The sequence below is a fragment of the Miniopterus schreibersii genome (genome assembly GCF_964146895.1).
Source record: "Miniopterus schreibersii genome assembly, chromosome: 17".
NCBI classification, from domain to species: Eukaryota; Metazoa; Chordata; class Mammalia; order Chiroptera; family Miniopteridae; genus Miniopterus; species Miniopterus schreibersii.
Window position 1 is genome coordinate 42,501,022 of NC_138117.1, and position 21,964 is coordinate 42,522,985.

A 21,964-nucleotide genomic window follows, 5' to 3' on the forward strand; every position below is an offset into this window, starting at 1 on the left:
CACTTGGCTGGGATCTACTGTGGGTGGGGGCAGGGATGCTGCTCACCTTCCTACAGTGCACAGGATGCCGGCACCGGAGACTGACCAGCCAGAATGCCGACTGTGTCTGGGTTGAAAAACTCTGTTCTAAGGTTACTATTAAATAGGAAAAAAGTTTTCTTTAAAAATGCTAAAACCCTTATTACATTTTGAATCAATCAACTAAACCAGAATTGCAAACAACTTCACTACTGTTTTTACTAAATCAGCCTCTGCTCAAAGCAGAACAGGAAAACACAGGTAAACTCAAGCCACATGCTCCCTGAGAACCAAGTGGTACTCTCCAGGGTTGGGCTCATAAGAGAGAGAAGGGTCCACAGATAGTGGCATTTCTTGGTGGCTTATTTTCAAAGAGAAGGTAGAGCAGGAATCACTGAGGAGCTGAGACCACCCCAGCACACGGTGACTACGGGCCTCAGCGACAGTGCTAGCAGGTCTGAGGACTCAGCTTGAGTCCTGAGCTGATGTCTCCACTTTGCCTGGAAAGCCAAGGAGGCAGATCACTCAGAGTGAAGTCACCTGGTGACACAGCTACCAGACCAAGTTACCACATGTGAGTTACACTTCAGTGCTGAGGTTTCCTATCAAATGTCAAAATGGTCCGAGATCGGCCTTGGGAACAGAAGCTGAAAAGGAGGGAGACAAGCAACTGGATGGTGTATGCTCAATACGTATTTCAAGGGCCGGAGTGTCTGATCATCTGTTGCCTCCCACAAGGTCAGGGCTGGGCAGCTCCCAAGCAGCTGGTCACAGCCATGTAACCAGTTAAGAGTGCTTCACACCTTGAATCCTGATAAGTTAGTCTGACAGCCAAGGAATCTGCATTTCTAGACATTCACACAGGTCCCACTTTAGCGTTGGCCACACACATGGTTAGCAAAGAGGGGAGCCTGCCAGGGGCTGGGACATATGTCTCCAGCCTGGGTCTGGGACAGTGCTGTGATCTGCTGGGGGACACCATCCGAGGTCCAGTTCCTGTCCTGACACTACCTGTGTTTCTGTCCTGGCAGAGAGAAGGGCTCACCATTTAGGACAGAATACCTATTATACTCTCCCTATGTTCTTTGATTTCTACCCACCGCCCAACCCCCACCCCTTCCTCCTACCTTCACTCAAGCTGCACTGAGTCCCTGAAGTCTCTTCTCAAGGCTCAGTCCCTCCACACAGAACTGGCCGATTATGCCCCTTTACCCTTCAAAGGCTCTCACAGCTCCTGTCCTTGGGTGACGCAGCCCTGCCCACGTCAGTAAGAAGCTCCCATCACTCAGCCCCATCTGTTCTCACACGGCCCACTGAGCCTGGCCACACAGACGGAGCCCAGTAAGGTCACTGAATGAAAGAACGAACGAACGAATGACAGTAACCAGCCAACCTGGATGACCAGCTCCTACTAGGCCGTCTGCACTAGAAAGCCGCCCCCACCCCGGCCAGCTATCTTCAAGACTCAGAAGCAGGTGAGGAGGTGGCCAGTTGCCAGAAGTTCTCATGCAATGGCATGGGCGCGGGGCGGGCTTTACCTGTTAGTCAAGGGGTCTAGGCATTAACACAGCTGCTCCTCCGTCAGGCAGTGCGCACGCAGTGGCCAGGGGACAGTTTACCCAGGTAACTTCACTGTCATCTACATTGACAAAAATGACACATACTGTTAGCATCCTCAGTCAGCAGCAAGTACAGTCTCCTGCGTCTGAGCGCTCTGTGAACTTATCCCGCACTATTCCCAAGCAAGCGCGGGAACACCAGACAAGGTATCAAAATTTCAAAAGCAAGCGAAGCTTTTTAAAAACACTGAGGCAACTTTTCAAACAGTAATTGAAGTAAGGTGGAACTATCAACTCATTTTAGCAACCACTGGGTTTCTTCAAAGATATCCACTGACATGATGGTCCAGTTTAACGCTGGGCACCTTGAAGGTCACCCCCAACTGCTCATCAGCAGGTGTCACCTGACAGAGCCACTGTGACCACACACTCCTTTTCTGCAAAGCCCTGGGATTTATAAGCATTTCAGGGATGCCATAAAACCATTTAGAAATCAAGCTGCAGCTTCATACACCCAGAAATAAGGTCGCATCAGGCCAAGGAGTTGGTTGCCGAAAGACCCAAGTTGTGGGGCTGGGGAGGGAGAGAGAAGAGGGAGGACCATGGGGGCCCAGCCCGGGCATCTGTTAGAAACCCCGCGGTAGGATGGGTCCTGGCTCAGTATCCCCCAGCAAGTGCACCATCAAATCTGACACATGAGAAGAACAGGACCACGTTCCACAGGATGCTACGCACACAGGTGCACAATGGTCCGGTGGCCATCAGCTCCCAGAGAAAGCCTAGTGGGTACACTCTGAGTCCCTGGCCCACTTGCATGTGGTGGGAGGTAAGGAGCCGCTGCCACCTCCTCCCAGTGGCCAGCCAGGGCCCCCTGTGATTTCTTTCCACGTCATCTCCAGCACTCTGAGGCTTCTCCTTTGTCGTGTGTGAATCTGCTCTCGGTTTCCCATCGCTGTGGTGAGCGGCTGGCCCGTGGCCAACACCAGCACCGTGGGGCCAGTGTGAGCATGGACAGCCTGCGGGCTGGTCCTCCGCCGCTTCCTGCCTGGCCCTTCCCTGCTGATTCTCCCAGGTTTATCTGCAAGCACATTGTGAGCACAGGAACTTTTAAGAGCTTGACTGGCTGGAGGGAAAGCTGTGCTGGTATTTTTATTGAGATTCTGTTAACTTTTTTTAGAAAACATTTTTAATCCTCACCAGAGGATATTTATTCCATTGCTTCTCAGAGAGAGTGGGGGAGGCACTGATGGGAGAGACACATCGATTGGCTGCTTCCCGCACGCGCCCCGACTGGGGCTGGGGATCAAGCCTACAACTGAGGTATGTGCCCTTGGCTGGGATCGAACCCAGGACCCTTCAGTCCACAGGCTGACACTGTAACCACTGAGCCAAAGCGGCCAGGGCAGGATTCCATTAACTAAATGTCAGCAAAGGGAGAGCGCCGTCCGTAGGCTGCAGTGTCCGCCTGTCCCAGAGGGCGGCTGTCTATCTCTTTGTTGGAGCCAACTCAGCGCCTCCCAGGAAACCCTCAAAGCACTTCTATAGGTTTTGCTCATTTCTTAAGTTTCTTCTAAATTATTGATCTTTTTGGTGGCCACAGTAAATGGGGTTCTCCCTCCCCTTGTATTTCCAACTGGTGGGTTTGCAGACATGAAGGCTAGTGAGTGGTTGCTCAGACACACGTTACATGAAGTGAAAATGCACCATTCCATCAGTTTTCACAAATTTATACCAAGACATGAAGTGTCTCCAACACTTGTCCCTTTCCATCCGATACGTTATTGATCTATTTTAATCTGATAACCTAATTCTTTAATTGTCTGAGGACAAAAAACTATAACCAATACAACAACTCTATTAGTCATTACCAAAATATGACTAGTCCACAGCTCAGCTTCCAGAGGGGGTTGTGTTCTGCACTCCCAGGTGCACCGTGTGGGAGCTGATCACTCAACTCCTCAGAGACTGAACTCGGGGTCCGTCCCACAGCCTCGTTCAGGGAACAAGGACCCCTGTGGCACATGGCCGCACCTTTCCTGAGTACAAAGATTTGGAAAAGGAGTTTCAAATACCTCCCCCCCTTTTTTTTAATCCTCACCGGAGGAGTGAGGACATTTTCCCCCATTGATTTTTAAAGAGAGCAGAAAGGGAAGGGGAAACGGGGAGAGGGAGGGAGGGGGAGAGAGAGAAATATCGATGTAACAGAGACAAATTGAATGATTGTCTCCCACACACATCCTGACCGTGGACAGGGATCAGACCAGCAACCCAGGTACATGCCCTTGACCGGGAATCGAACCCAAGACCCTCCAGTGCACAGGCTGACGCTCTAACCGCTGAACCATGCCAACCAGGGCCAAAACCTTCCCTTTATAGCATCCCCACTTCTATTTCCAGGGCACTTTCACATAGGGAAGCCACAGGAAAGGGAAGGAAAGAAGGTCTGAGAAGAAAAGAAAGGAGCCCGCAGGGGCAGGGCCACAGGGCCACTCTCCCATTAGCCAAGTGCCTGGGTGGTGGCAGGTCATCACATTTAGGGGACAATCGGATACCATTAAACCAGGTTTACTGCCCACAAAATGACATCCACGGAGTAATCTTCTTACAGTGTGCAAAATGTGAGGAAATATTTTATATAAATACCAGAGCATTAACTGGGACATCTGGAAGCATTACAATGTTTCCCCCTGCAGTGGTGGTTTCGGTGCCCAAGCTGAGCATGACAACAGTGAAGCAACCAATAAGGTCGGCCTGCTCCTTCCTGGAATCACAGGCGATTCTGGACACCTGAGCGCCTCCTTGAGCTATTGAAAGCGTTCAGAAGTTTATGTTGTGACCTAGTCCAGGATCTTCCACTCAAAAGACCAGACTTTAAGACAGGTTCCCTCGCACAGAAATGTTTCCCACCTGTGGGTGCTGGGTGATAGCAATCTGGTTGTGATTTGCAGATGCTCTCAGATAAGTGCAACTACAACTGTTCCAATCAACAACTTCCTCTATTGTCCTGTTTCTAATTTAAGGGCAAGGGATGCCAAAACATGTGACTTCCTACCATTTGCTGTGTGGACCAGCTGGCTGCACACAGAACGTCACCAGAAGGTGGACTGCAGAGCCACTTCTGACAGGCACCCTCGGCTTCGGGTCAAGTCTGAGGCTGCCTGAGAGTCACGATACTCGACAGTAATGCAATGACAACATTCAGTGATCAACACCCCCGGAGGATGGTTAGAGAGGACATCACGCATGTTTGCAGTGCAACTTACGCGGCCAATGTTTACGGTGGCTGGTGACAGTTGTTTGTTTTGCACACCCACCATTTAAAACAGGCCTCCCACCCTCGAACATGTTTCTAAAACAGCATCAGCTGTTAACTATTAAATATATGAACTATTATCCCCATCTAATATTTAATAGTACCAACCTCTCCATGCCGCTCTCTCTTCAGATGACCACGGCAAAGACGACTAACTTGTGGACAACCTAGAAGCCAGGGAGCCAGACACACAGCAGCAGGTAATGAGGAAGACCAGCCTTTGGACCAAGAGTATAATTATTATAGATGTAACATAGAATTAAGCAAGTTCCAAGTGCCCTTGATAAGAATGAAAAAAAAAGGATTCTGAATAGGATATTTCCTGAAGTCACTTAAGAAATTCCACTGATCACCGAAACAAAATCAACGTGTCAAGAGAACGACAGGACGATCCACACACTGGAAGAAATATTTGCAAGAGACACACCTGATAAAGGATGTTATCCAAATTATACCAAAAAAAGAAAATAAGAAACTCAATTAAAAAATGGGCAAAAAACCTAGACCCCCTCACCAAAGAAGAAAAACAGATGGCAGGTAAGCACATGAGAAGACGCTCCACCGAATGTCAAGAAACGCAAATTAAAACAACAATGCGGCACCGCTACACACCTATTAGAACGGCCCGAATCCAGACACTGACACCACCACGCGCCGGGAGGGTGTGGGCCGCCAGGAACTCCCCTCATTGCTGCTGGGAATGCAGACGGTGCAGCCACTTCAGAGAGTTTGCAGCTTCTTACAAAACGAAACCTACTCTCACCATACGATCCAGCAATTGTGCTCCTTGGTATTTACCCAAAGGAGCTGAAAACTTATGTCCACGCAAAAACCTGCACACAAATGCTTACTGCAGCGTTGTTCATAACCTTCAGAACTCGAGGCAACCAAGACGCCCTTCAGGAGGTGACAGGTAAATAAAAGGGGTCCATCCAGACAATGGACCACGACTCAGTGCTAAACAGAAATGAGCTACTAAGCCGTGAAAAGGCGTGGAGGAATCTTAACTGTGTATTACTCAATGAACGAAGCCAATCTCAAGAGGCTACGTACTGTGTGATGCCAACTCCATGACATTCTGGAAAAGGTCACACTATGGAGACAGTAAAGAGATTTGTCATTGCCAGGGGTGTTGAGGAGGAAAGAGATGAATGGGTGGGGCACTGAGGATTTTTATTTTTAGGCCGTGAAAATACTCTGTATGATACTGCAATGATGGACATGTCATTACGCATCTGTCCAAACACAGAATGTACACCCAAGAGGAACTATGGTGGTTAGGATGCAAAGTAGGTTCATCAATTGTAACAAAAGTGTCACTCTGATGGGAATGATAAAAGGGGTACGCTGTGCGTGTGAGGATGGGGTGGTATATGGGAAATCTCTGTACTTGATGCTCAATTTTGCTGTGGACCTAAAACTGTCCTAAAAAATGTTGTGTCCTTACAGTTAACAAATAAGATGCAACCAAAAACATCCAACAAGAATGGAATTAAAAAGGTGGTCATAGTTGAATGTTATATATTTGAAAATACTTTCTCACTCCTGAAATTATCTAGTCATGAATCTACCTACCCCTAGGTATTGTGTGTCACCTGCAGAAAACCAGGTTGGTTCCCTCTGATCACTCTAGTCTAGGATATCAGCTGAAGAAATGCAAAATTAACAACATAAACTTAATTAGGTAACTTTGTGGTGTTCCCAAAACACATAGCTCAACATCCATGTGGATGTGTGCTATGGCCTGAATGCTTGTGGCCCCCCTCCCCAAATTCATATGTTGAATCCTACGCCCCAAGGTGATAAATTGCGTAGGGCCTTTAGGCTGATTAGGTCATGAGGATGGAGCCCTCATGAATGGGACTAATGTCCTTATGAAAGAGACCCCAGTGCTTTCTGGCTCCTTCCGTCACGTGAGGACACAGTGAGAAGAAGGCTATGAATCAGGAAGCAGGTCCCTAAGACAGAAGCTGGTGAGTCTGCTGGTCTCTGGGCCTGGATTTCCCAGACTCCAGAGCTTTGAGAAACAATGCCTGCTGCTCACAAGTCTGTGACATTTGGCTATGGTAGCCACTGGGGTTGTGTGTGAGCCCACAGGCCACGGACATGTCCTACACCACCCTGCACAGACACCTCAGCCCTTCCAACAGGACCTCGCTGCCACCTGCAACACTGAATCAACACGCAGAACGGCACACTGAAGCTGATTGGGCAAAGCCCATGACAGTTTACACAACAGGAAGTACTTTTAACACTGGGTCATAGCAAAGCGCTTATTATTCCACTTCCTAAGATGTAGGGGCAAGTCAAGCACCTTTTTAGACAGAATCCATCTTCCTCTCCTGCTAAAAGGGTTCCCGAAATTTGATGAACAAGACATGCTTCCCTTTCAGTAGCCTGTTCAGGGGAAATTACACGGAAACGAGGACAAGCTGCCCCCAAGGAAACACTCTCTGCCACCTTTACCTTCTGCTGAAACAGAAAAGACGTGCTCCCCTCACCTTTACCTCTGACCTGTATGCCGTGTTCCTTGGTTTGCACAATCAGCCGAGTAGTAGGGTTTTTTGTTTTTTGATTAAAACTCAGAGGTCTTTTTGTCCTGTTCTTCTACCTGTTCCTGGCCCCGACTGCTAGCTGAAGCCACACGAGGACTGAAGCTTTGGCTGTCATGGCAACAAGTAGCAGCTTTTACACGGCACAGCTCCTGGAACCTCAGCCGCCAGGGACACTAAGCTTCAGGATCAACCTGAAATGGCAAGTGAGCAACCACGGCCAACAGCTCTGGAGAAACTAGCATTTCTCAAGCGTCTGAGTGCTCCATCTCGGCGCCAGGCAGGTACCAGTCAACTCGGTCTCCATCACTCACAACATGAGGGGAGGCAGGTCGCAAGCTGCCCAAGGACCCTCACAACCACCAAACGATATTTAAAAGTAAAAGTCCCTCCTGTTACATACATATAACCAAGAACTGACCTCAAAGACAGAGGCATAATTAAGGAATGCCGCTAAGGGCTGCCCATGCAATGAAACCCTCAATGGGGCTCCTACATCCAATCAACCAAAGCAGGTCCCAGATCAGGATTTCCCTCAGCAAAAAAGGAAAAACTGAAAACAGCGGTCCAACAGTGTGGAGTTATTTGAATTGTGGTCCATGTGTCAGGTAAACACAACTGTATCTGTTTTTATTTCTTTAATCCTCACCCAGGATATTTTCCCATTGCTTTTCAGAGAGTGAAAGGAGAGGGGGAGAGAGGGGAGGGACATGGATGTGAGAGAGGCACATGGACCGGCTGCCTCCCGCACACACCCTGATTGGGGTGGGATCGGGCCTGCAACCGAAATATGTGCCCTTGGCTGGAATCGAACCCAGGACCCTTCAGTCCTCAGGCTGAGACTCTAACTACTAAGCCAACTGGCTAGAGCCAAACTGTCAATGGTTTCAAAAGAAGGGAAGTATGAAATATCATTGAAAAACATCAAAATCAAAACTGGTGTTTTAAAAAGGTAAATTTCTGCCTGGCCAGGCGTGGCTCAGCAGTTGAGCATCAGCCTAGGATCCAGGAGATCGCTGTTCAATTCCTGGTTGTGGGTTTCATCAATGCCTCTCTCATCATTGATGTTTCTCTCTCTCTCCCCCCCCTCCCTTCCTCTCTGAAATCAATAAAGATATGTTCATTTAAAAAAATAAAAAGGTAAATTTTTGATGAATGAAGAAAACTTACATATGGCTTTGGCCTGGGGTTAAATTTATTCTTACTCTCAAGACCTGAGGCTGGGGTCATAGGTCAGCGCCACACAAGTGGGATGAGTTAGGCCTGCAGCATTTACAAGACAGCATGGCTTTGCTAAGACCAAAAACTGGTCCAAAGGCTGCACCTCACTATCTTGTGAAGTTTCTAGTCACTCATAAACCCCTCCTCTGTCGCATGGACCCTTTCTTCTCCCACCCTGTCTCAATTCAGGGAAGTGGCTGGGAGCCAGAGAGGACACCCTTTTAGAAGGGAAGGGGGACAAGCCTGCTCCAACTTCCCTTAATTGCATAAATGAGACTACAAACCCACAGAATCTTCCTCCACCTCCACAGAGACGAGTAACCCCTTAACCTGGAGGTCCTAATTTTCTGTGATGACAAAATCTGTCATCCATTTAGCTACCATTTAGCTTGGTAGCTAAACAACCTCCTCTCTTCACCATCACATCTGGACTGAAGTCAGTCCTAGCACTGTCAAAGATGCATTCTTAAAACCAGAGTCCTTTCAACACATATTGAAAGCCTGAAAATGCACATTCCCTGTTAAAAAGGGGTCCAGGACCAATTCCATTGTCTGTGAAGGCTTCCCCACACCATGAGCACTCCTCAGACACCAGCAGGGTGTCCAGAAATTCAGCTCAATTCTGACACTATCTACGCACAGAGAGAATCAGGTTCCACAGGGAAGAGCTCAGTCCCAGGAGACTGCCCTCCACTTCAGATGCCAGTCCAGAGCCCAGGTTACCTGTGCTTTGGACCAACTGGCTATAAAACCAGAGAGAGGATCCCAGGACCCCTTCCACGGGTTCCAACAATTTGCCAGGAAGGTCACAGAATTCAGGGAACCAATCTACTCACTAAGATGACTGATTTATCCCAAAGGATATTAAACTGTGCTAATCAACAGCCAGGTGGAAAGACAAGGGGCGAGGCCCTCACAAAGGAGTCTCTGTCCTCGTGAGGCTTAGGGCCCTACACTTGGGCATGTGAAGGAGGTCTGGTTCCAAACCAAGGAGGTGTCCTCCAGGGTCTTTACAGAGGCTCCTTACTAGTCCTGATGGACTAAGTCTTTGGCCACTGGCAACTGAACTTCACCTCCAGCCCCTCTCCCCACCTCAGAGTTGGGGGTCACATTGGAGTTGGGGGTGGGGTGGGACAAAGTTTCAACCCTCTAATCACAAGGTTGGTTCTCCTAGCAACCAGCCCCCACCCTTGGGTGCTTTCCAGAAGTCACCTCATTAACGTAACAAAAGACACCTTTATCGCCCTCCACACCTAGGAAATTCCAAGGGTTTGGGAGCAGAGAGGCAGGAATCCTGGATGAGATACAGGGATGCTCAGTATTAATGATATCACTGCTGGGAAGCAACACGAATACACCTGAGCGTCCTACACAGACCTCCTACATGAAATCTGCACAGCCACTCATGAAACCAGCTGTGTGACTGCTGGTTGATATGGAAATATCCCTAATATTAAGTGCGAAAGGCAGATTGTAAACCAACCACACATGATCACATTAAGTTTTTTTTCAAGTGTGGATGAAGAGAAAAAGGTGGTATCTCTGGGTGACTTGTAATTATATTCTTCCTGCTTCTATAAAACCTAAAATTTACTTTTAATAAAAATAGTAAGTTACCTTTAAAAATAGTTTTCTGGTTGGCCTATCCAAACACCACAAAATCTTGACATGGGGGTAAGGCATTCAGGGGTGATTTACAGTGCTGACTCTCAGATGGCCCAGACAATACCGACAGAGGCCTGCCATGCCAAGCAGCCCCTAAGAGGGATAGATTGCGGGGGGAGGGCAAACAGCAAGTCTGAAAGCCATCTTTGGACTCTATGAGCTACTGCAGGTCCACTTAGTTGGCACAGACTCAAAGCTGGTTACCAAGAACCATCCCAGAAGCCTGCCCCAGTCCGACGCAGCACTGAATGCCAGGGACTGTTAGAAGCCTCCTGTGCTTTGGAACATGGAGACCATTCACTCTGCACTGTGCCTGGCGTGGGGCTTCCCTCAGCATCTACTCCACAGCAGTCACAATGACAGAAGAGCCCCATCACCCTCTTGCAGCTCAGATTTCACTCTGCTTTATGTAGACTTCTCCCCATTGAACTCAAGCCAAGCACCACCCCTAGCCACAACCCCACCTGCTTTGTTCATCCTGGATTCTCCCACAATGCACTGCACACAGGCTAACTCGTGGTCCGCTTTGACTGCCAGGCACAGTGCCTATCAAGGAGAAAGGAGAAAACCCCTCTCTTTTCTCTTTTCTCCAGGCCAAGAAAAGATAGAAGCCCTGCACAAGGACGGGATTGTGTAATTAAGCAGCTCTGCTTCTCATCTGGCTGATGGATAGAACCCTCCCCTGCCTGTGGCCAGGGCAGTGCAGGTATCCGAAGGCCAAAGGCCTCATTTGGGTTTCTCAGCTGAAAACACCACCAACAGGCACCTTCCCAACTAATTAATTCGTGGGTGCTGACGTCCCCAGGCTTAAGCACTGCCTGCCAGGCTTGGATTGCTGTCTGTGAGCCAGCAAAAGAATGCTGCCTCCAGCCAGTGCCAGGAAAAAGAGCCTGAGCAGGGAGGAGGCCCAGAATTCCTGGGCCCCTGCCATCCAGGTGAGTGCTGGAAGGGCTAGCTGGTTCCAAACACATTAGACGTACACATGCCGCCTTCTACAAAACAATACCCCATACCATACGGTGTGGATCCACATGCAGCCAGCCCAATGTGGCCACAGATCCACTCTTCACCATTCAGGAGACCAGCAAGCTCCACTGTGCAAGTCAAACAACTACTGATGTGAACATGACCAAGGGCCACAGATAAGGCCACAAACAAAAGAATGACACCTGACTTCCAAGGACAGCAACATCCTGCCACTAAGCTGGACAAACGTTCATGAAAGTGAAGCACAGAATTCATCAAAACCTAGAAAAATAACTAAAACCAAGCTACTCTGGCACAATGGAGTCCGCAAACATAAATACACGTTCATCTAGGTAAACTCAACGTGACAGTAGGATCTAATGTGCTGAAACAAAAGGGCTTAAAACAGGTTTGATTTTCCCTCTACTGGGAATGAAGGGTAATCCAGCCATGGCAGTCGCCACCCAAGAAACAGTTACACTCTGCCCTGGACATACCTCTGCATCTCCGGGGGTTGGCCCTGCACCGGGATTGGAGGTGATTATGTTCTTGCTGTTCTAATAACAGACAGCCTCTGGGCAACAGGTGTTAACTATATGAACACACAGCACCAGTTTTGATGAATTTCCAATAAAGGGAAGGGAAACACTTTTGATTTTGGAAGATGAGAAAGTTCCGGAGATAAACGCTGGCGATGGTTGCATGACAGTGTGAATGTACTTTTAACACTACAGAATTATACCCTTTTAAAATGACAATTTTTATGTTAGGTGTAAGGACAGGAAGAAGGCCTTTCCTTTCCCCTTCCCCTCCCCCCTTCCCTTCAGTTTCCCTCCCTTTGCTGTGGCCTTCCACAACTTATGAGCAGCACCTGGTAATTAAAACATGATTGTTGGCTTCTCTGTTCAAACTGAGGATAAGCTACCTCAAGGCTACATTGTTGCATCCCCCTCCTCCTGCTGCTGCTTTCACAGCTTGGCAGTGATTGGCTGAGTAGAAAGCACCCCCCCCCCCCCAACAGGCCTCTTTTGACCTCTTCATAACTTTTGCTCTGAGCATGTTTACAGGCCTGGGAAAAATGCTGATAAGACACCTCCCTAGGACACCTGCTGGACTGTCTCCTGGAAAGCAAACAAACTGTAACTTTTCAAGACAGCCCCTGGTATCTGCTAAACTTCAGCCCCCCTAAACACCTCCTCCCTTCCTTGTCGCTTAGCAGCAGTCATGGTTTAAAAAAGGAAGCTGCCCTTTGATTCTCCCCCTTTATTGATTAGCAGTACACTGGCCCTTTCCCCTCGGGGAAAGTAAAATAAACCCTCTCTCTGCATCTCTTTTCTCAGTTGTGAATTCTCTCACAGCCCGCATCACAGGCCAAAACCCTAACATTAGGTGTATCTTACCACAATATAAATAAATGTAGCATGAACTAGAAAATGACATGGAAGAGGTCATGTTAGCAAAAAAGTGGGGTTCTTCCCCTGTAGGAACCCAGTGCACACCAAGATGATTCAACCAATAATCTTTTCAACACAACTTTGAAACCCGCAAAGATACTGGCATATAATCAGGGATGAAACCTGTGTGCAGATGGCAGGAAGACATAGGACACACTGCTTCCCAGGTACACTGTGGCCACCAGCACATTGAGTGGGACAGGGAATGGGACAGGAGGGAGGGAGGCAGACAGAGACAGAAAGACAGGCAAACAGACAGGAGTGGTGAGTCAGCAAGACAGAATGAGTCAGCTGACCCAGGAGGAAGTACTGAGTCCCTGACTAAGGTCTAAGGTTTCAGTAGACCCCACAGGCTCGGAGGGCTGGTCCAGGGCCTTGCTGGGTGCCCAGGCTCAGGCAGAGGTCACTCTGACCTGTTTGATGAGGGCCCAGTTCACCTCGGCCCCTCTGTCCCCCACAGGCCATGCTCAAGAGCCCCACCCAGCCTAACACCTTATCTGGGCTCTCCCAGCCCCTGGTGAAGTTTAACACAATCCCAGGACTCCCTCTCTAGTCCTGTCAGGCACACATCACTGTGACTTTCCCTGTAGATATTCTGCAGGGACCCAGTCTCCGGACTTGGCTGGCACCGTTCTCCTGCCCACACCTGCACTCATCCTGCCCACCTCACCATCTGTTCCATAGTGCACCAGCACCGGCCCTGGCTAATGCATATGGGAGCACTTTTTGGAGCTGGGCCCCTCGCTCTGTCCCCACCCCAGCCCACTAGGCAGCATCTCCACACTTCCTGTCTGCAAGGAGGGCTGCCAGGTAAAGGAAACAGGTGAATTAAGGTCCAGAAACTGTCACCTTTTACTGAAAAGTGACATCCTCAGGAAAGCTTTTTACTAGATTTTTTCTTAAAGGTATAAATTCACCATCGGTGCTGTTTCCCTTTACACCTGAAATCTGACCACACGTGGACACCACCACCTGCTGACCCCACATTCTTATTCACATCTCATTTTCTTTCATGGTCAGGCCGCTGCTCCTCTGGAAGGAGGTATCTCCAGTTTTAAAGGAACAAGTCATAAAAAGGCAGGGCTTTCAGTACAAAAGTCACATTCCTAAAAAGCCAGCCAATCATCAAATGAGTAACACCTGCCTGTATTACAAGACCAGTTCCCACCAGCTCTCTGCCCCCTTCCCCAGCTCCTGCCAAACACTTGCCAGGAACAAACAAATACCACAAAGATAAAGACCTCTTTACAAGAACAGCGAAACAAGTCTATCTGTTAACAAAAACTGTTGAATTAAAGGTTGCAAGTTCAAACACAGTCTGGCCATTGTAAACAGTGCCTCAGTTTATCACTGTAACAATAACTCTCTTTCAGAAACTCATCAAGTTCTCTGCAAATACTCGCCCTCCAGCATTTTTAAGATACTTTGCAGGATAAATATTAGCTCGGGACTTGCCTACCAGAGAAGTGAAAGCTGCCAAAGAAGCAGTTTTCAAAAGAAAAGGAGAACAGCCCAGGCTTGGTGGGGGTCTGGGCTACAGCTGCTCCTGCTGACCTTGCCCTGGGCCCACCCAGCCCCCATCGGAGAGGGCAGGGCTCAGTGCCAGGCACTCAACAAACCACCCCAGAAGACAGAAAGAAATGGAAAACGGAGTTAATTAAAAGGAGAAATCTTAAAATAACCCTTGAGATGAAGAACAAGGAGCATTACTACTTAAATTTCATTTAAACATAATTTCTTGAAAGACAGTTAAGCAGCCTGGGTGACCAAATGCACAACAGTGAGCAGAAAGCAGGCCATCCCCCAAAACCACGGGGACCTGCCATCAGCAGCCACCCCACAAAATGCCAGGCTGGGTGGGCATGCAGCGGGTGGGTCTGTGCTGCCAATTCTACCCACAGACTCCAGGTGTCACTAACCTTCGGTCACCTGGGAGATCTTTTTATATTCAATACCACAGCTTGAGCCTCCACAGTAACTGGAAGCAAACTCAGAACAAAGCCAGGCATGGCACAGGTGACATGAGAGGCTTCCCCGGCAAGTGACAAGCTCAGTGAGACCAGGAGCAGCCTCCATGATCACTGAGGGGGGAGAGCTAGGCTCAGTCAGGGTCCCACAAGACCAGGTCCAAGGACCTCCACGCCTATGTCCCTGTCTTACCAGCCCTGCTCAGGCACCCTCTGAAACACAGTAGTGCTGAGCATTTTGTTCCCTGCAATGCACTTGAAACAAGTTAAGCTTCCTGACTTGACTGCAAAAAAATAGTGTAGAGAAAGGATAGCCAAGCCTGAATCACAAACACAAGTCTCTTATGGCAGCCATGATCCATACTCATCCTCAGTTCCCATCTGTATATGTGGACACCACCTACAAGACTGTCCTGAGGACTGACACAGGTGATCACCACAGTGCCTAAACACAGCAGGTCCTCCACAAGAGACTGCTGCCATCAGAGTCCTGAAACTGGAGCAGAAAGGCGGCCATGCCAACATTCCAATAAGACATTGTTGAAGACGTCCTGAGTGAACCCAGTCCTTTGTTCACCTGCACCAGGGTGCGTGGTACAGTGCCCAGGTCTCAGCCCTCAGAGAGCAACGGCAGAGAGCAGGAGGAGCAGCCCCGAGGACTCAAGTCACTGAACAAGCTCTCATGTTGTGTGAACGGCCCAGAACATCTAGTAATGACAATATCATCAGTTTTATGAGGATTTTTAAACAAACAGGTTACTAAATGTTTCCACAGTTATCAGAAATGAAGTACCGACTGCTATGTCACTATAAAAATTCTAGAGCTTGTTCAAATTATGACAGCACCTTCCCTGCCACTGGGACACTGACCAGGAGCACCGGTGTTAGCTAGGTGCACAGGCCCACTGACCAACCAGCAGGCTGGATAGCGGGCAACCTGGACCCACAGCACCTCATGGTCCAGGACAGGGTCCCCCCACACTGAGGCCCCTAAAACTGGGGGGTAGAAGGGTTAGAGGGAAATGTCTCACCTAAACGCAAAGCCAGAGAAAGCTGAGCCAGAGGAAGAGGTGGTGCCTGCACTCAGAAGCCCAGGCAGAGCAGGGATGCAGCACAGGTTTTAGACTGGATTTCCACAGGGGCAGGACAGCTAGCTCAGCCACCTGGGGAAGGCACTTCCTAGGAATGGGGACAGCAGGACCTGCCCTGCCCCTTTCACAGGGACACCCACCATGGACAGCACAGTGGACTCAGCCAGCCGGGGGGGGGCGGGGGGGGGGAGATTGCTATGCAGCAATTCCAGGGTGGGGAGGCCAGGAAGGGGCCACCAGAACAAAAGGGAGGGGCAGGAGCACAGACTTGACCCAGGTCAGCCAGGAGCTTCGAGGCCTGGAGCAAGCCCGGCCAGCATTGCTCAGCGCTGGAGCAAAGACTTATGAACCAGAGATTGGGGTTCAATTCCCGGTCAGGGTACATGCCCAGGTTGCAGGCTCGATCCCCAGTAAGGGGCGTGCAGGAGGTAGCTGATCAACCACTCTCTCATCATTGATGTTTCTATCTCTCTCCCTTCTCTCTGAAATCACAAAGACATATTTAAAGAAAAAGAAAAAAAAGAAGCCTGGAGCAAATATGAGAACAAGCATGAGACTCCTCCGGACACGGGACAATCGTCCTGCAATGATCAGGCTCCAGGTCAAAGACCATAGGGACTAGGAGAAGCTCAGAGGTGGTCCTGCCCTACCCCAAACCTCACAAGGGAAACAGGCCAGGAGGCCAGAGGCTCCTGGCAACAGTGACAATGACACTGAGCAAAGTGACCCTGACACCAGCTCCTCCTGACCTTCCTGGTGCCCCCTTGTTGAGCCTCCTCAAAGTTCCTGGAAACTGGCCCTGTCCCAACCGGCAGCCGTTCTGCACACTCACCTATGCTGACAAAACCTACAAACATGCCACACACTGCCTCTGTGCCCAATGACACTGGTCCCTTTAGCCTGAGGGTCCCTCCTCTCTCTCCAGGCTCTCCAACCCCCCTGGAGTCCTGCCCCACCAGCAGCATCTCCCTGAACTAGTTTGTGTCACTCACTCTTTGTGCTACTCTGTCCCCAGCACCAGAATGTGACATGAGGGGCACTCAGGACTCTGCTCAGTTCACCTCCTCCTGCTCTGGATCTCTCGCCTCCAAAACAGCAAACATGTCCTAGTCATTACCCAAGGCCACGGCGACAGAGAGACAACCTCCAAGAAGTCAGCCCCCTTCCTGTGGAGGCAGCCTCTGAGATCTGTACAATGTCGCACAGGTCTGCTGTGACCCCCTGGTGCCAATAACAAGTGGCCATAGGTTTGGGGAATGAGCTAGTTTACTTTCCTCCTAAACCTCCAAGGTCCTTTCTCGCCAGGGAGCCTGCAAGTGGGACAAGCTGGGTGAGATGGAATTAAGAGGTGGCAGGAGAGGGTCTGTGGGACTTCAACACAGCGTCCCAACCAGTCGAGGGGGTGGGGGGCTGGCAGTGGACACCGAGCAGATCTGCCAGCTGGCCTCTACCCAGGCCTGATACTAGGTAGCCAGCAGGTGTTTCTGGCCAAGGCCACAGGTACAGAGAGGCTTCATAAACCACCCAACCACCCAGAACAGCTGCTCTCTTACCGTTTGCTGCATCCACAGCTTGTCCTATGCCCCACCACTGTACCCTGCAACCTTACCACCAAATGACACCCCGCCCTGACCTGGTGCAGACCCCTCAAGCAAGCCTGTGTCCAGTGTCCCTGGAAGACTCCCTCCCAGCCCATCTGCAGCTTCCAACCCAGAGCCCGGGGCAGGTGGGAGCTGAAGGCAGAATGGAGGACGAGCGAGAAAGCTCTCAACACTAGAATGTCTCAACTTCTCCAGAAATTCCAGGCGTAAACATCAGCTCCAACTCAGCCTCCACTTTGGGGCAGCCCCAGGGGCCCACCAGGCCAAGGGCACAAAAGGGACTGCAGTCAGTCAGCTTCTGGATACCCAAGTGCAAAGCTTCTGGGACTTTCCTTCAGCCACTGCCCTGCAGCTTGAAGGCACAGAAAACAGGTGGCCATGCCGACACAGCCAAGGCCTGCTTGCACTCCTGTCTAGGCCCGGTGGCAGGGTTTGGTGGGCGCTGGACAGCCCCACACACGTTTCACAAGCACTGCGCAGGCCAGTAGGTGGGTTCTCAGTAGCACAGCTTCCACTATAAAATCATGAGTGTGCTCCCAGAAAGCATGTCCCTTGGCAAGTGACAGTCGCCATGGAAGTCTTCACTGCTTTCAACTATGCCTGCGAGCATGCTGCCCTGAAATGCAATGATGCCTGTGACCTGCACGTCATCGTGAGATGCTGAGGCTGCGAGGAGCCTCAGGGAGGAAGGCAGGGCTTGGGACACAGGCACTTGTGCTGCAGCTGCAAGGATCTGGTTCCCAGGCTGCGCGGAGGACAAGCTCAGGCACCCCCCACCTCGGGACGGAAAGTTGGCCAGAGAGCTGGGAGGAGGGCTGGTGTCTGTAACGTCCCTCCCAGAGCCTCTGGAGACAGACCCAAGGCGCTTCCTTCTTTCCCCTATCTGCCGTTCTGGGTAAGCTATGCGTCCTATTCTGACATGGAATCTGGGCCAAAGCCCTGTGCAGTGAGCGGTGACCCAAAGAAAAAGGTTACCAGATCCAAAATATTTCTCATCTGGCTAGCGGCCCAAAGTAACTCTATGCTGTTTATTTGGTTAGAGCAGAGCTCTCCTTGGGGACAGAAACCTAACCCAACACTGTGAGGCCGTGTCAGTCTGATCCCTGGGAAAAGGCGGAGATGGGGAAGCTTCTGTTCCCTTGGTGGGTCCTCCTGGATGCACCCTCCCTGCCCCAGTACCATTCGCCCCAGGGGAAACCATCGCCCACTGAGCTGTATGGGTCTCTCTGTCCACCAGCACCCCAGGCCTCAGTGAGGACCCCTTGGGGAGAACAGGTGTCCTGCAAAGGCCATGAAGAACCAGAAACTGGGCCCCTCCCACCACCTACACCTCCCCACGGCCAGTGGCCCACGCAGTATGAAGGGAACACCAGGTCCTGCCTTCACCACACGACCCTCAGCCTGATGCAGCCATGGGAAATCCGTCACACACGATGTCCCCACCAGCGTTCTGTGGGTCACAGCACCTCACAGGCTTCCACTTGACACCCAGCTGGATACACGAGCTCACGCGGCCACTCTGGCCCACACTGCACACAGGCGGCTTCTGCTTTTCTTCCAGCTGTACACATCCTCTCAACCTTCACACCCATCACTGTGTCCTGTGCAGGGTGACAGGCCTCAGCTTGGCCCAGGCCAGAGTGTGGCCCATTCTCCTGCAGAATAATCCACTGGGAAGACAGGACACACTCCCTGGGTATAAGTACCACCAGAGCAAGCTGCCTCAAACAGATTCGCTCGGTCAATGCTCCCGTGTCCACCTAAAGATGATTCCTGAGGCTATGCAGACAGACCCCAGGTGCGAAAGCATGGTGCAACAAGACATGGACAGATGGAGAGCAGACACAGGCGGCAGCAGAAAGCCGGTGGCAGAGGTTGGTACAGATGCCGACAAGCGAAGAGAGAAGCACGGCAGGATCTGTACTCTCTCCCCGTGGCCTCAGCTCCTTGGGCCCAGCACGTCTGCAAATGTGAAGTCCTTGTCTTTCCCAGAGAACCCTGAAAACACTCAAGAATGGGTCTGAGCCCGGCAGGGGTGGCTCAGTGACTGAGCGTAGACCCAGGAACCAGGAGGTCAGTTTGAGTCCCAGTCAGGGAACATACCTGGGTTTCGGGATCGATACCCAGTAGGGGGGTGCAGGAGGCAGCGAATGGATGATCCTCTCCCATCACTGATGTTTCTATCTCTCCCCCCCTTCCCTTCCTTTCTCTCAATAAAAACATTAAAAAAAAAGTTGTCAAGCATAAGATACATAAATATTCTTAGGGGGAAAAAGGATGGGTTTGAACAACAACTCAGAGGGCACACTCTCAACTCCCCCCACGTCAGGCCACAAACTGGGTGTCCCCAAGACACTGCTTCCAGGACACAACCGCCTACCAGCCTGAAAGAGGGGGGCTGTAATGTGCAAAGAGGGTAGTGGGGGTCCCTGGGGCTCATCCCCATCACTGACTGCACACGCAGTATGAGTGGCCACGAGCTGGATTGGGGAAGCTGTTAGCCACTGGGGAGCCCCAGTCACTCCCATCCCCACATCTCCTGGGTGGGAGCAGCTGCACTGGGACTCCCACCAGCCCCTAGGAAGATGGGGTCTAAAATCATGATCCCCCTCTCCTTTCTAGAAACGGGATTTGGGAGAAGAGAGGAAATGTGGTGGTTTTGGCACTAGAGGTCAGCCAGTCTTTCCTGGGGCCCCTCCCTCTGCGCCCCCAGGAAGCTTACAGCCTGAGAGGTGCACCCCCCACCTTGCGTCGCTCACCAGGTGCGGTCGGCATGCACACCTGCAAATAGACCTCACTTGTACTTTTAAGCATGTCCTCCCCTCAGACCACCTGCAATCCTTTCCAGAACAGGGGCGTACATGAAGAGCGACAGCTGTGAGCGAGTTTCACATGGAGGCGCATCGCGACAGCGCCCGTCCTGCTCGCGCCCGCAGTCCCCGAGGCTCCTGCCTCAACAGGTGCGCGCAGCCCTCCCTCCGCCGCGAGCCTGCGCCCGCGGGGAAAGCAGAAGAGCTGCTCGCGCCAACAGGGACACCAACCCCGTGAAAGTGACACTCCTCCGTCACCTCTGCGACAGGTCTGCGAGTCAGGGTGGGCAGCGAGATACTAATGAAGGACGGACGCGAAGGGAGCCCGACGCTGCTGAGTACGGTCAACTGCGCGGCGCGCCGCTGGTTCCACCGGGAAGCCGCCGCTTCACACCCTCCAGGGGACCGGGCGCCGGGGGAGCGACACCCCTCCCCCTCCCTGCGGGGGGGGGGGGCGCGTGCGCAGTGAGGCAAAATGGCGCAGGGGGCGGAGCCTGGCCAGAGCCCGGTGCAGCCGCGCGGACGGGCGGGAGGCCGGGGGGCGGCCGGTTAACTGGAAAGGGCTCTCGGCGGCGGGCAGCTCAGCTGGTCGCGCGCTGACCCGGCGTGTTCAGTTCCCTGTCGGGGCGCGAACAGGAGACACAAGTGGATGTTTCTCTCACATCAATGTTTTTTACACTCTTTCTAAAATCAATGAAAAAAATCCTCAGGTGAGGATTAAAAAAAATTACACACACACACACAGAAAAAGCTCCTAGTCTTTCCCAAACTCAAAATAACAAACCCAGGGGAACGAGGCAGAGCCCCGCCCGGAGCACACGCGCCCGGCGGCCAAAGGACGAGGCGCCGCCGTGGGGCAGAAGCGCCGGACAGGGGCCTTCGTTTCGGCTTCGATGAAGGCTGGACTTTCTCCTCCACGGCAGACGGACGGCGATGGGGGCCCTGGGAAGCCAGGGCGGGCAGCCTGTGCCCACCGGGGTCAACCTTGCCCGCCAGCCTCAGGATCCGGGGGGCGCACTTGCCACCCAGGCCTCGCCTCCAGCCCCGGGCACCGAGCACGAGCAAGGCGCGGGCAGCGCGCGGGACGCCGAGGCCGCGGGCGGAACCAGGCCTGCGCCCGGCGCGTCTCCGCCAGCTCCGCGGGCCTCGCACCGCAGCCGTCAGCGCGGCCCTGCGAGACGGCCGCCAGCGAACTCCTCCTGGCGGAGACAATTACAGCACCACTCCGCCGCCTCAACAGCCTGGCGGGTGAGGTTCCCTGGATGCCTAACGGTGTTTCCTCAAAAGGGAACAGCCCACAGGCGGGGCACAGCGCTGCCCCTGTCGGGGCGCTCACCCTCTCCCCACTGGGACCACACTCCTGGCCTCCCTCCTCCAACCCTTCATGGTACGTCTGGCTGCCAAATTACTTCCAAGAAACAGTCCCATGGCCAGGATACTGGCGCTCTGGCCTAGCTGGTTGACCAACCAATTAAGGGCAGTTAAGTACAAAAATGAAAATTTATGTATTTGGTTACAGAGGTTATTCTTTGGGGCATCTGATATGTCTATGAAGAAAAAATATTTACACCCTGGCCACTGTGGCTCAGTTGGTTGGGCATCGTCCTGTGCACTGAAAGGCAGCCGGTCGATTCCCAGTCAAGGCACACACACACCAAAAAAAACAAACACACAAAAAACTGAAAGAAAATTTAGGCCATAAAAGGTTCATTGGGTCACCTGTCACCACACCGCTATCTTTAAGGGC

The 21,964-nt window shown here is 51.5% G+C and overlaps 1 protein-coding gene across 2 annotated transcripts in view; it reads right to left on the reverse strand.

Annotated features, from left to right (window-relative positions):
- Window positions 1-21,964, reverse strand: part of SLC45A4 (solute carrier family 45 member 4) — a 60,030-nt gene that overhangs the window by 23,749 nt on the left and 14,317 nt on the right. The window contains exons 1-2 of one of the 2 annotated variants that reach the window (XM_081116527.1): window positions 20,449-20,656; window positions 1,557-1,657 (exon numbers count right to left, since the gene is read on the reverse strand). The gene's annotated coding sequence lies outside the window, so the exon portion shown is untranslated. Of the gene's footprint in view, window positions 1-1,556; window positions 1,658-20,448; window positions 20,657-21,964 lie in introns of those variants that run through there. The other variant, XM_081116526.1, reaches the window with a different exon arrangement.